Source organism: Tamandua tetradactyla, chromosome 9 (genome assembly GCF_023851605.1).
Source record: "Tamandua tetradactyla isolate mTamTet1 chromosome 9, mTamTet1.pri, whole genome shotgun sequence".
NCBI classification, from domain to species: domain Eukaryota; kingdom Metazoa; phylum Chordata; class Mammalia; order Pilosa; family Myrmecophagidae; genus Tamandua; species Tamandua tetradactyla.
The window spans coordinates 28,606,180-28,619,810 of record NC_135335.1 but is presented as its reverse complement, the minus strand read 5'-3'; positions in this window follow the sequence as shown (position 1 = coordinate 28,619,810).

The window sequence follows — 13,631 nt, the reverse complement described above, 5'->3', positions numbered from 1 at the left end:
GGAAGCTGAGGATCAGAGACATGAAGCCATTTGCCAAGGTCATACAGCTCATGAGAGGCAGAGTTGGGATTTGAACCGAGGCAGTCTAATAGCACAGCCCAGATGCTTAACTACCACACCACACCTCTTCCCGCTGGCTGGGAGAAATGTGGCGGTCCTCATTCGGGGAGGGGAAGAACTCTTTAGGAGCCTGGGGCTAGAACAGGCCTCTGTTTGTGGGCACATATTGGCAGCTTCCCTTCCCAGTTCTGCCTGTGGTGGTCAGCCTTGCATGGGCTGACATTTGGACACCTATAACTCATGCTGACTATAGAACATGTCCCAAGTACAGTGCAGCTCACAGCTATCAATAAATCCTGGCAGCGTACACCCACTAGTACCTCTGAAATTTCTGGAGGCTTAATATGAAAACAGTATAGGATACCCGCACTGCAACCATTAGAAACACTTTAGAATTCTCAGTGACTTCCCATTCAGGATTGAGTTATCACCTTAAAAGGAAAAATGCTTTAAATGCCCAGACATGTTGCATTTGAATTTTCTTGTTCTTGCCTGTATTCTCAGAGGTTGTCCTATGCAGAGAGTGACTAAACCACACCTACTCTATTTCATGGTGAGTTGAGGACTTTTCATGGGAAATCTTGATGATAGGATCTGTTTCAATGTATTCACGGATACAGTGGGCGGTGGGGTAGCCTCATGCCAGATGTGTTGCTGCAGTCCTTGTGGCTACCATGTTTTAGGAGAAAACAAAGTCCGAAGCACCACCCCCTTCCCACTGAGCAACTTTCCCCACTCCAGTGCACCTTGTGTGCTCTAGCTTGGCATGCTTTTTTTTTTTTTAAACTTTTTTATTGTATAGTATAACATATATGCAAAGCACAGAAATAAAAAAGCAACAGTTTCCAAAGCACTCTTTAACAAGTGGTTACAGGACAGAGCCCAGAGTTTGTCATGGGCTACCATACGATCTTCTCAGAGTTTTCCTTCTAGCTGTTCCAGAACATAGGGGGCTAGAAGGCTTAAATGCATTTTTATCATCACAATTGACTTTTTTTCCTTCTATTTTTGTAATAGCATATATACAAAAAAGCTATAAATTTCCGAGCACAGCAACACAATTAGTTGTAGAACATATTTCAGACTTTGACATAGGTTACAATTTCACAATTTTAGGTTTCTACTTCTAGCTGCTCTAAAATACTGGAGACTAGAAGAGATAATTTAATGATTCAGCTTCATATTCATTTGTTAAGTCTTACCTTCTATGTATAACTCCACTATCACCTTTGATCTTTCCATACCTCTTATTGGGGTTGTTTAGGCTATGACAATTCTAAATTTCTGATATTGGAAGGGTCTGTCACTAATATGGGATAGGGAGATGGAACTGTCTGATTTCTGGAGGGGTTGGGCTAAGTTTCAGGACTTATCTGGCCCAGGGACCCATCAGGAGGTTGTAGGTTTCTGGAAAGTTACTCTAGTGCCTGGAACCCTTGTGGAATCTTATATATTGCCCTAGGTGTTCTTTAGGATTGGCTGGAACGGTCCTGGTTGGGGGATGACAAGCTATGATAGGTAGCAAGGTCTACCTGAAGCTTGCATAAAAGCAACCTCCAGAGTAGCCTCTCAACTCTACTTTAACTCTCTCTGCCACTGATACTTTATTAGTTACACTTCTTTTCCCCCATTTGGTCAGGATGTAGTTGTTATTCCATGTCTGGATTCATCCCTGGGAGTCCTCTCCCACGTTGCTTAGCATGCTTTTTATCTCCTTAGCTTAAGATTTTTTACATGGGCAGGCACTGGGAATCGAACCCAGGTCCTCTGGCATGGCAGGCAAGCATTCTTGCCTGCTGAGCCACCGTGAAGACACCTGAAGACAGGTATTGCACGGAGTGTGGGGACAGATTGTTAGTTTAGTTTTAGATGAGCTGAGCTTGAGGGGGCTGTAGGATGTCTTCAGAGCAGAAAGAGACCCAGAAAGCAGTTGCATCTGTGGATATAAAGACTCAGGATTAGAGGGGAGTGGCCAGAGAGAGATAGGGAGGGGGAGGGAAAAGGAGAGGGAGAGAGAGACAGACAGAAAGAGAGAGTATTGAACTTCTCTACTTTAGAGTGATGGTTGAAGTGAAGGTAATGGGTGAACTTGCCCTTGGAGAAAGTTTGGAGTGAGAATTCCCAAAGGAGAAAAGGAATAAAGTAAAAAGAAGTGGAAAGAAATTTAAGTAAGTTTGCTCTTTAGAAACTCAAAGGAACAGAGGGATTAAAGTAGAAAGGGGTTGCTAAGACTATTCTATGGGGGAAGAAGGGTCTTTTCAAAAAATGGTTCTGGGATAGTTGGATATCCACATTTAAAAGAATGAAATTGGACCTCTGCCTCATATCTAACAGAAAAATTAGCCCAAACTGAATGACAGACCTAAATATAGGAACTAACACTTCACACTCTTGGAGGAAAGCATAGGTGTACATCTTTGTGGCCTTGAATTGGGTGATGGTTTCTCAGCACAGTGGCAAAAGAAAAAACAGAAAAATTGGACTTCATCAAAATTAAATCTTTTTGTACTGCAAATGATGCCATCAAGAAAGTGAAAAGAATGTATCTAGACTATATAAAGAACCCTTAGAACTCAATAATAAAAGACAAATAACCCGTTTTATAAATGTGCAAAAGATCTGATAGACATTTCTCCAAAGAAATATACAAATTGTCAATTAGCACATGAAAAGAGGTTCAACATCATTAGCAATCAGGGAAATGGAAACCAAAACCTCAATGAGATGCTACTTAACCCACCAGTTTGGCTAGAATAAAAGACAGGCAATAACAAGTTTTGGTGAGGATGTGGAGATGTCAGAACCCTTATGCACTGCTAGTGGGAATGTAAAATGGTATATGTATTTTTGAAACCAGCCTGGCAGTTCCTTGAACTGCTAAACATGGAGTTATCATATGACCCTGCAATTCTACTCCTATGTATCTACCCAAAAGAAAGAAAACATATGTCCACACAAAAACTTATGAACAAACATTCATCGCAACATTTTAAATTATAGCCAAAAGTATAAACAATGCAAGTATCCATCTGTGGATGAATGAATAAACAGAATATTGTACATCCATACACTAGAAACAATAAAAAGGAATACTGATACATATTATGACATTTATTGAAATTGAAAAAATTGTGCTGAGGGAAAGAAAGCAGTCACAAAAGACCACATGTTATGTGATTCCATTATATTAAATGTCCAGAATAGGCAAATCTATAGAGACAGAAAGTAGACTAGTGAGGTGGTGAGGGGGCAGTTAGAAAATGGACTGCTAAGAGAGACTGAAGGTGTTTCTTTGGGGTGATGAAAATGTTCTAAAATTAGTTTATAGTGATGATTGCACCACTTTGTGAATATACTAAATACACTATAAATGGATGAATTATTTGGTATGTGAATTATATCTCAATAAAGATACTAAAAATAAGAGGTTAAGGTCATCCACATTGCCAAATGCCCTCAAGTGGTCAAGTAAGAGAGACATGGAAAAGCATTCGTTGGACTTGCCAAATAGGAGACCACTGGTGGCTTTGGTACGAGCAATTTCAGGAGGAAGCAGGGTCAATGTGAATGGATGACGAAGAAGGGGAGGCAGGGCATATGGACAACTATTTCGTGGGTTTTGTTTATGGCTCTATCTTTCCTCCCAGGTAGGCTGGGACTGAGGAAATGACCAAGTTCTTTGCTGAAGATCTGAAGGGGACTAGGTCACCAAAGCTAGATGCAATGCCACCGTTCAGAAGTCCAACCTCCACGGCTTGGAGGTATCTGGCACACCTAGGTAGAAAGTCACATTGGCATTGGTCTGGACCAAAGGTGGCTCCAATGCCTGGTCTCCACAGTCTTACGAAAGGGTTAGGGATCCCATGTGATTAAAGGTTAAAGGGACTGTGGTTCAGACATGAAGAGGGCCTGAGTCTTGACCAGATTTATGGGCACAGAGGAAGTGAAAGTGAGAGAAAGGATGTAGGAGGAAGAGGGCAAAATCTCAGACCATGGTGCTGAAGAGTTTGGGGGGTGTGGGATCCAAATATGGAGAGGAAAGACATTCCTTCCATTGTGACAGGAGATTTGAGGTGTCAGGGTATTACTGTCTGGACTGTCCCATGGGATATGTGACTGTGTTTCAGAAGGCCAGGATAACATAAATCTTGACAATTGTTCCTGACATCATTTAAATTGCATTTGGCTTTAAGAAACAGAAAACTACACTAGAAATGACTTAATTAGGAAGTATCATCTCTTATAACTAGAACCTCTCAGAACACTTTTTCATCGTATCTTCTTAGCCAAAAATATTTTTCATGCATGCCTGAACCAATTGCTGGCTTGGGGAATGGGAACTCTGTGGGAGGACCTATCCCTGAAGCTAATGACCACAGAAATGAGCGTGGGTGGCTGGACAACAGCAGGTGTGTTAGGAAGGAGATGGGCATTGGGTTGGCCACCAACAGTGTCTGCCATACCCATATAACCCCTCATTACTCAGACGGTAAGTCCTTGGAGACAGGATTATGTATCCTGCTCACCATCACAGTCCTATCATGTAGCACACAGTAGCGCAGAGTAGGCTTTCTCATAGATGCATTGGGGAAAATCTCCATATGTGCATATACCCAAAACACTATCTTTGGATGGTACGCTTATGGGTAATTATTTTTACCCTATTGGTCTATTTTTTTTTATAATGGAGTTGTAGAAATGCATTGCTTGTGCAATAAGTAAAATAGTTAAAAAGTAAAAGAAGCTCTGATGTGGCACCATTGACCCTGGAGTGAAGTCCAAGCTCTCTGAGGTTGCTGACAAGACCTTGCAGGATCTGGTCTCTTCCCTTGGCTCTCTCCATGGGGATATAAGCAGACTTTGCTCACAGGCCTTTGCCTTAGTTGAACCTTCTGCCAGGTACTGGCATCTGTCCTCCTCTTTGCCTGGCTTCTTCCCAGTCATTCCTTCAACCTCAGTTTGGAAATCTCAGCTTGAAAATTTTCTCAGCCAGGCTGTCCCTGGCCCTCCAAGTCTGGGTTTATCTGTTTTCATTGTACCCCGTACTCCCACCTCAAAACAATGAACAATTCAGGCTGTGATGGATTCTTGTGGGTGTGATACTCTGTTGTCCCATAAATTTCATAAGGGAAGGAACTATGCCCTGCTCTCCGTCTCTTGAATCCTGTTATGGTTTGAATGGTGTCCCTACAAAAGATACTTTGAAGTCCTAATCCGTAGCACCTCACAATGTAAGTTTGTTTGGAAATAAGGTTGTTACAGGTGGAAGCTAAAATAAGGCTACATAGGATCAGAGAGGGCCATTAACCAATATGACTGGTATCCTAGTGAGACGGGAAGAAGAGACACAGACAGACAGAGGGAAGAAGGTCATGTGATGGCAGAGGCAGATGCTTCTACAAGCTGAGGAACACCAAGGATTGCCAGCAAACACCAGAAGCTAGAAGAGGCAAGGAAAGATTAGCCCCTACAGACTTCAAAGGGAGATGGCCCTGCTGACACTTTGATTTTGAATTTCTAACCTCCAGAACCATGAGACAATACATTTCTGCTGTTTTAAGCTTTCCAGTCTGTGGTACTTTGTTACTGCAGCTCCAGGAAATTCAGATAAATTTCAATGCTTTGCACAGTGCAGACCTACCTTAGCACACGGAAGGTGCTGAATGATTATTTTTGGTTAAATATGAGCAAATAGATAGTATATGGAAAGATAATATTCATATGAAAGTATGAAAAGTCCCATGGATGGAGGAGTGGATGGGTGAATACACATATGTTCAACTGAGTTTGTATAGATACATGGATTAATGCATGAACAAATAGATAGGTGCATAGAAGGGTGGATGGGTAGATGGGTGGGTGAATGGACAGATGGAATGTCAGATGGGATGTGGATGATATATGTATGGGTGAGTGTGCTTTGGGTGGGTAGAAGGATGATGGAAAAATGTATGAATGGTTGGGTGGGTGGATGGATGCATATATAGGTGAATGGAAAACGGATGATGGAAAAATGGATGGACGGATGGATGAAAGTAAGGATGAACAGATGGGTGGATGGGTGGAAAGGTAGGTGGATGGACAAATGAGTGGATGGGAGTGGATGGTATATATATGGGTGGATGTACCCATGGCTGAGTGAACGGATGATGGAAAAATCGATTGATGGATGGGTGAGTGGATGGACAGATGGATGGATGTTATGTATAGATGGTGCACATTTGGGTGGGAATAGAATATGAAAGAATGGGAGAATGCGCAAATGGGTGGGCGGGTGGACTGCTGGAGCGAGCCTTTCTCAAACCCATAGCAACCAAGCACTCTGTCCGAGTTCACCACGAGATGTCGCTGGGCTCTAACCTGAGTACCTGGCCCTGGAGAATGCCCTCGCTGCCCAAAGGGGACTTATAAAAGAGGAACTTTTTGTACCAGGCAGCGGTGAAAGTTTCCAGGTGACGCAGGCTGGTAAACAAGTTGAAAAGACGCTGTGAGCTCACTCACGTCAGGCGAGACCGCGCAAACAGCGCGGTGGCGACCTTGGCTCTGCTCGCCTGCGGTCTGTGTGCCGGAGGTTCCCAGCTCGCGGGGCTCGGGGATGGGCGCGCGGTGCCCAGAGGAGTCCCGCTCGCTGGTCGGCCACAGATCCATAGACAGCCTTCCCCCTCAGGCCACAGCGTCCGCGTGCGTGGCCCCAAAGGCGCCTCTTTGGGGAAAACGGCCGCTGGATGATGCAGAGGGCATTGGGCAAAGGTCTCAAAAACCTACGGATTAGGTGGCACCAGTGCGAACACGTCACCCTCTAACCTTACCTGACTTCAACCCTCAGCCCCGACTTTGAGACCAATTGGGAAATCTACATGCTAATTCAAATTCCAACTCCATCAGCCCCACCCTAGCCTCCTCTCCATCAGAATCCTAATTTGCTCCAAATCCCAAATCAGGCTCACGTTTGGAATAGCAACAGCCATGAAACCCTAACCCAGAGGTATTTTTACCTCAATGCAACCCGACCTTTTAGTGCAAACCTCATTCCTAACCTCCAACGCTCATCTTCTGACACTCATCAGAACATACCCTAAACCTGAAATAATAAACCTTGACACAACCTCAATTTGACCCAACTCCAAAGCCTACCATGTACTCACAAATTAACTCTTCAAAACATTGTTTGAAAAAAGTAGACAAAAAATGCTTGAATACACTGTGTATGTAAAAAAAAAAAATATCCCAATGGTAAAGAAATGAAGGTGGTAAAAGTGAACTTCCCTTTTGCTGCACATCATCTCCCCCCCCCCCCCCCCCCCCCCCCCCCCCCCCGCAACCTCTCCCTAGAATTAACCACCTTTAGCTATTGGGACTGCATCCTTTCCAAAATGAAATAATTTCACTGTGTTTTTCTGCAACTTGCTTTTTAGGGAATATACCATCCAACGCTTTTCAAATCAGAGAGTTACCTGATTGTTTACCAGGCTTCACTGAAGTCCCTTTGTGGTGAGATAGCTATTCTCTGCCTAAAAAAATGCCTATTTTGCCCCTACTGTATTCTCAATTCTTAGGAAGCGCCTAGCATGTAGAGCGTGGACAAAGTCGTGCTGAGTGACTGAAAATATGTGTTCAGGATTTGTGCATTGCCTCTAGGTGGTAGATTGCTCCCAAGTTTTCCTTTCTTTTATAAACAATGATATGTTTTGTACATATACATATAAGAAGTGGGTAGGCTCACTCAAAATTTAGAAAGATAATGCCAAAATTGCCCTTCCGAAAAAGAGTAATTTAAAAAATTTTTTCCCTTTTTTTTTTAACCGTACCACTTTCACTTTCACCAATGGCATATGAAAGGGGACAGGTTCTTTACACATTTACCAATTCAAGGTAATATCTGTCTTTCTCAGCTTTGTCAATTTGTTGGGCAAAGAAACCAAAATATCATTTTAATTGGCGTTTCTCAAGGGCCTATTTGCAACCTTTCCCCAAACTATTAAAGTAACTATTCAGCAAACATTTAAGTAATATAATAAAAATCAGCATACCCTGTCTTCCTTTCCCTTCTTCTCAAATCCCTATGGCTGATTCTTCTGGTATATATCACCATTTCTCTAAATAATAATTTTATACCTCAATTTCTTGATTTACCAACTTTGCAAAACTATCAATAGCTTTCCTTCTATGGGAGTTGAGCATTCCTGTATAAACCTGGGTTCTGTTTGTCCATCTCCCAATACAGGTGATTAAATGTTTGGAAATAAACCTTTACCTTATTTTTACTACATTAACGTTTTTCCCTCTTGAGACTTCTGTGTACAGCTTTTTGTTCTTACAGTTTCCACCTTCTTAATTTTTTCCAGTTTTTATTATGAAATACATACACAGAAGAGTGCATGAAATATACATGTACAGTTGAAAAAGTAGTAATATATTTTTTAAAAAGAACCAATACCCAGGTTTAGTAATAAACCTTTGCCAGTTCTTTAGAAATCCCTTCCTCATATGCATTTCTTGTTGTTGTTGTTGTTGTTTTTTACATCCATTATATATTCTTAAATAGTAGCTTGTTTAGATTTGCCTTGGCAGTGAACTTTATAGAAATGGAATCATTCATCTTTATTCTTTGGGCACTTGCTTTTTTTGCTCAGTAGTGGTTCATCCAATTTCATTGCTGCCTAGTGGTACTCCATTATTCAAACACAGCACAATTTATTTATCCATTTTACTGTTGATGAATTTTGGTAGTTACCAATTTGTTTCCTTTTATAAACAATGCTTCTAAAACTCATTTTGTCCATATCTCCTGATACACATATAGGAACTTTTCTTGTCGGTGGAATTGCTAGGTCTTACAATGTGCAGATATTTTAAATTTTCCTAGGTGATACCGAACTGTAGTAAATTAGTTTACTAGGTAAACACCTAGTAAACACTGAATGGGTTGTACCCACTTACACTCTGACAGCAAGGAATTCAAGTTCCCTTTGATTTATTTCCTTGCTAACATTCAGTATTGCCAGGCTTTTAGATTTTTGCCAGTCTGAAGGGACAGTCATATCTCATTATGGTTGTAATTTTCATATCCTTGTTGATGAATAAGGTTGAACATTTTGTCATGTGTTTATTGGCTTTCAGCTTTCCTCTATTGGAAAGTGCCTTTTAAAGTCTTTTGCTCTATTGGGCTATTTATCTTTTCCTTGCTGATTTGCAGGAGTTCTTTATGTACTGTGGATACTAGTCCTTTATCAGATATATGTGTGTAAAATATCTTCATCTTCTAAAAATTTTATAGGTTTTTCACATTTTCATCTTTAATCTACCTGGAAATTATTTTTATCTATAGTGTAAGGTTCAGTTTTACTTTTTTGCCATTCAAAAACCCAATTACCCCAATACCACTTTGTAAAAACTCATTTTTCCCCTTCTGATTTGAATTTTTATCCCTGCCCTATATTAAATATCAGTCAATACATAGGCCTGCCTCTGGGCCCTATTTTATTTTATATCACAATCACTAATCCTCACAACAACTCCGAATATATAATCTCTTAGTGGGCAAACACATATGATACTCCATCATGTCATGAAAGTGTATGTTTTCCTGCAGACAAGGACCAGCCATACTTCTGCTCTACTCTTGACTGATTGCTTTCTTGGCTTCCTCTGCAGTTGTCATCTTAGGATCTCTCTTGCTATCTTTCTTGGTTTAGATCCATGCAAGAAAGTTTCTTTAGTTTTCTTGATTTACTTTCATGTTTTTGGTGGTGCAGTCCTCTTGTAGCTTTCTAAGATAGTCACAGAAGGCAAAAGTTTGAGAACTTGCACTTCTAGTCAGTCACCTGATTGATAGTTTAGCTGGGTACAAAAAATTCTGGGTTAGAATAATTTTTCTTCTGGGATGTTGAAGGTGTTTTGTAGCCCCTTGAAGCAGATATTATTTTCCAAAAATACCTAAATAAATATGTCCATTTTTTCATAACACTTCCAGAAACTTGCTACTCCCTATCAAGATATGAAGACTATTTTCCATCCTCTTGAACCTGAGTGCATCTTTGTGGTTGTCCTGACAAATGGAGTAAATGCTATATGACTTTCTAGGATGGATCAAGAGTGTCCTCTTGGCTTTCCCTCTTGAGACTTTCACCTTTGGAACCCAGCGTCCATGTCAAAGGAGATCATAATTTATTATGTCCAATTTAAATATATTTTAAAATTTTATAAAAAGAAAGATATTAACTTACAAATCCTCCAGAGCCCTAACATTTGCTCTGATTTATAGTAGAGCAACTGAACTGCCTCGTACTTTCCTCTTGGCTCTCCCAAAGGGTAGAGAGCACAGTGGTGGGTCTGCCCCCATGGACTAGCTAGGCCTAGTAAGATAGTGATCTGGAGATGACAACGATGTCGTGGAATGCTTTTGTCTGTGCAGATTCCCTTTGCTGTGCTGCACCCTGACTTGTAACCTCCACACTTCTGCCTGTTTCAGGTCTAGGTATCCAGAAGGCTATGTTCAAGACAGTGTGATGGTTAATTTCAAGTGTCAATCTAGATAGGTTATGATGTTCGGTTGTTTGCTCAAGCACTGGCCTGCTTGTTACTGTAAGGGAATTTTGTGGATGGGATTTGTATCTATAATCAGTGGATTGCATCTACAACCAGTTGATTGCATCTACAATCAACAAAGGAGGTTGACTTTGCAGTGTGGGTAGTCTCTTCAGCCAAACAGTTAAAGGTCTTAAAATCCAGAACTAAGTATTTTGGATGTAAGAAGAAGAATTTATGCCTCAACTTCAAAATTGGCTCTTGCTGTAATTTCCAACAAGCCAGTTTCCCCTGGGGAATTCAAACTAAGGACTTCCATGTGACCTTTACCAGAGTTTCCAGGTTGTGGACTGCACTATGGAGTTTGAACTTTCCAGACCCCATGGTCACATGAGCTAACTCTTTGTAATAAATCTCTCATTTTCTTTCTCTATTTCCTTCCTTCCTTCTATATCAGGTTGGTTCTGTTTCTCTGGAAAACTCTGACTAATAGTATTTTTGATACCAGAAGTGGTATCTCAGAACCAGAATCTTAAGGATGAGTTTTAAGAATTAGTTTTGTGGTTTCTAAAATTGGTTCCTTAATCTGATTAGATTTAAAGACATTAATGATTCTATTTCCAATGATAAAGTGAGCACTGATAGTCCATGGGGTGATTTGGCAATAGAGAAACACAACATATCACCATTGGATATTCCTTCTCAAGGTCCTATAAGAGGCATATTTCTGGGTAGTCATGTATTTGATACCTTTGAACATTCTTTTCAGGATAACAAGTAATTTCAGGTTGGCTGGTTGTTCCTAAACATGCTGGATAAAGTGGTTAAACAAAAGGATGAACTCAGGATTTCAAATTCCCAACTCAAATCCCACATTAATGACGTGAAATTTTGTTTCTATTTCTGCCCTAAAAGAAACTTTTATATAGGACTTGAAATTTGAGATGGCTGAAAACTAAATGAAAGTCTCACATGAAAGTTGAATTACAATCAAATTGAATTTCCAACCTTGCAGTGTGTCTGCTGTTAAAGAGTTGGCATTGAATGGAAAGGTAGGAAATAATAAAAATTGGAATGGAGACATATGGAAGGATCATGATGAAGATGGGGGACATTGAGCCCCTAAATTCTCCTGAGTCTTCTTTGCCAGATAAACCTTTAACAACCACCCCTAAAGAAGCAGCCTCCTAAACCCATCTGAGGAGATTAACTCTGTTTGCTGTGTAAATCTGCAATTGCCTAGCTAGAGGAGGAAACCATTCCACCTCCATTTAAGGATATTAGACTTGCTATGCCAGACATACCTGTAATGGAATTCCCTAAGATAGTTGATTCAGAAAGAAAGTGTTAATTCCTCCCACCACATGTCTTTGCTTCCAGACCTGTAACTAGACTGAAGATCCAGCAAGCCCCAAAAGGTGATGTACAAAGTACCTCATGAATATACCTCATGAGGACCTATACTACCCGCTGAACGAACTGCATGATTAATTGAATTTGTACAGACAGAAATCAGGGGAATTTGTATGGGAATGGATAGTAAAGGTATGGGAATAATGATGGAAGGAACATAAAAGTTGGATCAGGCTGAATTTATTGATAAGGGTTCACAAAGCAGAAATTCTGGATTCAATGCAGTTTAAAGGGTTAGAAAAGGTTCTAACTATTTGGTTGGCTGAAACATGGACCAAAAGGTGACCTACATTAAATGAAGTTGAAATGTCAGAACTTCCCTGGTACAATATTAGAGAGATTGGAATGTGGGTGGATTTTGGAAGACCTGCTCACCCACCCCAGGAGAGTCCAGAGGACACAGCTTTCTTTCACAACTGTGAGGAGCAAATTTGTGAGACTAACTCCATCATCTCTGAAGAGCTCTGTGATCGCTGCTCTCTGTAGGTCAAATATTGCTGTGGGGACTGCTGCCTCTGAACTGGGATCCTTAATGCAATGAGGATGATCAGATCACAAGTTGGCAGAAGCCAGGTCACAGCGCTTAATCACCGAAGACAAGGTGGGTGTGGCTACCCTAATGGAGGGTCAAAGTAGTGATCAGATTGGTCTAACTCACAGAGACTTATGGCTTTAGCTAGTAAATGATGGGGTATCTAGAAGTGAAACAGTTGGGGAGTCTATTAAATTCATACTGGATCTGTACAGGCAGAAGGGTTGTAGACCAAGAGAACTAATGGCTAACTTGAATTGACAAATCATAAAGTCATGGTCTCTTGATCAATTCCAAGACATGAGGCAGTTTACGGATCCAGAACCCCTTGAATGAAGGGAAAGTCAGGGCCTCTTGAAGAGGATCTTGCTACACTGCAAAAATTTATACTGTTAACTTTCTACCAGCCTTCCCTAAAGGGACCTACAAACTTCTACCAGAGCAACTGTGCATTAAGAAAAAAGAAATGATCAAACATTTGGAGGATTAATGAACACTGTCTATGAAATGACACTAATTCCAGGAGACCCAAAGCATCACCGTGGTCCAAAAGTCAGCGTATGGGCTTATGGAGGTCAAGAAATCAATGAACTTTTAGCTCAGATCTGTCGCAGTGTGCCCACAAACTCACAGTTCCAGAATGCATAATTGGAGTAGACATACTCAGTAATTGGTAAAATCACCTCATTGGGTTCCCTGACCTGTGGAATAAGGATTCTTATGGTAGGAAAGGCCAAGAGGAAGCCACTAGAACTACCTCTACCTAGGAAAATGTAAAAGAAAAACAATATTGCATTCCTATGATAATGATTAGTGCCACCAGCAAAGACTTGAAGGATGCAGGGATGGTGATTCCCACCATTTCCCATTCAACTCTCTTATGTGACCTATGAAGAAAAGAGATGGATCCTGGAGAATGGTAACAGATTGTTGTACATTTAATCAGATGGTGACACCAATTGTAGTCCAGGTGTGATATCATTGCTTGAGCAAAGTAATATATCCCATGGTACCCAGTATGCAGCAATTTATGAAGCAAATATTTTCTTCTCAACACCTAGTAATGAAGACCACCAGAAGTAGTTTGCTTTCAGCCAAC